This window comes from Akebia trifoliata, chromosome 12 (assembly GCF_017979445.1).
Source record: "Akebia trifoliata isolate Shusen 1 chromosome 12, ASM1797944v1, whole genome shotgun sequence".
Lineage (NCBI taxonomy): Eukaryota > Viridiplantae > Streptophyta > Magnoliopsida > Ranunculales > Lardizabalaceae > Akebia > Akebia trifoliata.
In genome coordinates this window covers 22,574,453-22,578,635 of record NC_141386.1, presented here as the reverse complement: position 1 = coordinate 22,578,635, position 4,183 = coordinate 22,574,453, and positions in this window count along the sequence as shown.

Here is a 4,183-nt window from a genome sequence, read left to right as displayed (position 1 = left end):
GTGCGGTTCTCCCTGTCAATGCTGGTTTCTCGAAAAGATACTTGAGAGGATCCATCCGAGATAACAGGATAATTGAATGAGACAACATATAGTGCCGGAGTCTCTGAGTGGCCCATACCAGTGCTAAGCAGGTTTTCTCCAAGGATGAATATTTTCGTTCATACTCTAACATCTTCTTACTGATGTAGTAGATGGCCCTTTCTTTGTGATTATCTTTGTCATACTGTGCAAGCATGCACCCCATAGCTTCTTCTGTGACTGACAGATAAAGAAGAAGTGGTTCACCCGGTGTAGGTGGGACCAAAATAGGTGGGTTTGAAAGATACTCCTTGACTTGGTCGAAAGCCTTTTGACATTGCTTATTCCAAATTGTTGGTTCATTCTTTTTTAGAAGCTTGAAGATAGGTTCGCAGACATTGGTGAGTTGAGCGATGAACCTGCTAACATACTGGATTCTGCCCAGAAAACCTCGAATCTGCTTTTCATTCTCGGGCGGCGGTATCTCTTGGATAGCTTTAATCTTTACAGGGTCTACTTCTATTCCTCTCTGACTGACTACAAATCCCAACAGCTTTCCAGAAGTTACCCCGAATACACATTTCTGTGGGTTGAGGCGGAGTTGATACTTTTGAATCCTTGTGAGAAACTTTTCTAATGCAGTAACACGTCCTAGTCGTTCTTTGGATTTGATTATCATATCATCTACATAGACTTCGACTTCCTTGTGTATCATGTCATGTAGTAAAGTCGTGGCTGCTCTTTAATAGGTAGCTCCAGTGTTCTTCAAACCAAAAGGCATGACCTTGTAGCAGAAGGTCCCCCACTGCGTGATGAACGACATTTTTTGCATATCTCGAGGATCCATTTTTATCTGATTGTACCCTGAAAATCCATCCATGAAAGACAACAAAGCGTGCCCTGCTGTACTGTCCACTAGAACATCTATGTGTGGTAAAAGGAAACTATCCTTTGGGCTTGCTTTATTTAAGTCTCTAAAATCCACACACATTCTAACTTTTCCATCCTTTTTCGGTACCGGGACGACATTGGCAATCCAGTCAGGGTATTCTACTACTTCCAAAAATCCAGCGTTAATCTGCTTCGTAACTTCTTCTTTGATTTTCAAAGTCCATTCCGACTTCATACGTCGAAGTTTCTGTTTGATTGGTCGAGCATCAGGATATAACGGAATCCGATGTTGGACAATATCTATGCTTACCCCCGGCATATCCTCGTAAGACCACGCGAACACGTCTTTGAACTTTTTGAGCAAGTCTACTATCCCTTTACGTTCATCGGGAGATAAAGTGACCCCTATCCGAATTTCTTGAGGACTTTCTTTTGTTTCGAGGTTGATAACCTCTACTTCCTCTATTAGAGGTTGAGCTGACGTTCCTCTTCTTGGTTAAGTAATTTGATTATTTCAGGGGGAGGTTCTTCGTCAGAAGACTCTCCTTCTGAAGCCAGATTGTTAGTTGAATTATTATTGCGCTCTGGGTAATCAAAAATTTCTTTCATTTCATTAAAAAGAGATGGGATAACAGGACTCATTGCAGACTTGACAGACTCACTCGACTCAGCAGAAAAAATAGACACCCTAGAAGCAACGACTCAGCAGAAACAACTAACTTACTCGACTCAACAGAAATAAATGACTCAACTGGCATGTCAGACTGAACAAGACTAATGGGACCGACAGACCCAGCCTTGACATGCAACACAGGACTGATTACATGATAATTTGATAGAGCCCCAACAGCGGGTTTGATTATAGACTGAGGATTTGGGATCCCTTTCTCAACCGACAATACTAAAATACTATGGTCTTCAATGAATAGCTGATCGATGTTGAGGGAGTTCAGATCGAGCTGCCAGTCTTCAACTTTTTTCTCTTTAACTTCTGTGCTTGCTTATTTTTCAGGCCATTCCATGCCAAAGAAGATTTCAAACCCCGGCAGTCGAGTACCAGTGATGTGATAGATGAAAGGCTCTGGGAACCCACAGTAACGGAAGTCTTCTCCTTTTTTCACAAAATAACCATTGAGAGTCTTTCGATAGGACTTCATTTTGATGAGATCTGCGGTACGCCTTTGCCTTTTAGTGATGGCCTTATCCCGTTTTGTCTTCCAATATTGGACCCAATCTTCCTTAGTAGGCTTATGTCCTAGTCCGAATGTGCCGATGGCCTCTTTAATCACTGGTGCCTCTTTAATACCTTGCTGCTTGCGACCTAAGCCCATACTAGGGAAGAATCTCATTTTCTTGAATATATTGGCCATGCAGCAATTACAGGTATTTTCCATTGGAAAATACTCTTTCATGGCTTGATCCCATTGGACTAAGCATATCTTTTCAAATTCGAACCCACAGAGCTCTACTCCCTGTTGTTCTGGTTGAATCTCAAGCAACGGCTTATCCTTAGCCTCAGTATTATTTATGATCTCTACAATTTCAGCATCTCCATGAAGAGTAATTACTAGCCCATCCTTGATAAATTTGACCTTCTGGTGTAACCATGGTCTCCCTAACAGTAAATTGAAAGAAGACTGGATGTCAATAACCTGAAATTCTACAGGAAATTCAGCTATGCCTGTGGACAGTCGAAGGTGCAAAATTCCCAGTACATCCCTCTTGGTGTTATCATAGGCTCTAACACCTTGATTAGTAGGTCTTCAGCCTTAAATCCGAGACAAGTAGTCGTTTTCAGCGGGCAAACGTTCAGTGCACTCCCGTTATCAATCAAAACCAAAGGTACCCTCATTCCGTTACAGTCAACTGTAATGTGCAACGGCTTAATATGGCTTGCCCCTTCTTTTGGGAGATCTGAGTCCGAGAAGGATAGGATATTCTCCACGTAAGTTGCCCCCACTATACTGGCCAGCTGATCTGGAGAAGTATCAAGGGAGACTTGGGCTGTGTTTAGTGCTTTGAGAACAGCCTCCCTATGAGCAGTGGAAGCCATGAGTAAACCCCATATTGAGATATTGGACCCTGATTTTTTCAACTGTTTGATCACGGAGTTATCCTCTTCGATGCTTTCCTTAGTGGGATCTTCTCCTTCTTTTCTTGCCAGGACTGTAGGATTTTCAACACAAAGTTCTTGTGGCTTAAAAACTCTTCCCCCTTGAGTCATATGTCTAACTTCATCACAGGAAAGGGAGAAAGGCTCATCTTCCTCAGTCAACAAGTATGGATCTTCGACTGTCAAAGGTTCAGGGTTTTTCAGATTCATTTGGGCCAACAAGTAACTAGTGAACGCGGGACTATCGTAACGAGGCGGGGATAAACAATAGGTATCATCCGAGGTTAAATCAAATGGTTCATAGTTTGTGGTGAAAACCTCATCAGTGAAGGCTATCCCGGCAAGGGGGTAACTGGGCGGTTTAACTTGGATTGGATGGATGAGAGAAACAGGGTCAAATGGTAATAGGGTGTGAGAAACCATGTTCAGGGTCGGTGGAGGTTGATAGGTAGGTAGTGGATTAGTGGTGACATTTGGTGGGCTTGGGATCGTGATCTTTTTGTTATCAATAAGGTTTTGAATGGCATGGTGCAGGGTGATACATCGATCCGTGTGATGGCCAGGATTTTGATGAAATTTGTAGAATAAGTTGGGGTTGTGTCCGACTGGCAAGGGATTTGGTAAAGGTCGGGGTTGAATCGGGGTAAGCAACCCTTTTTTCAACAGTTTTTGCAAAGCTACGGTAAGGGTCATCCCTAAATTGGTAAATTGGCGTGGAGTTCGAGGTTGACTCGGGTGAATCTGGTTATTAGTCCGGGCCGGGGGTTAAGCTAGGGTAACTGAGGTATTGGCGATGTAAGTATGGTTGATGTTGGGTTTGGGAACATATGGTTTCTTAGGCTTGTTATCTGAGGGGTTAGAAAGGATTCCAGAGGCAAACGCATCCTCAAGTTGGCTCCCTGCTTGCAACAAGGATTCAAAAGTAGGGAGGTATTGGGCCACTAGGTGTTGAGCATATCCTTGAGAGAGGTTCTTTAGGATAATTGCTACTTGTTCCTTCTCCGAAGGTCTATCCCACATTTGAGAAGCCTTGGCCCTCCAGCGACCAATGAAATCAGTGAATGTCTCCCCATTTTTCTGTTTAGTTGCTACCAGATCCCTTCTTGAAGTCTCAATCTCGGTGCTGTACTTATACTAATGCCAGAAGGCCTTTGACATGTT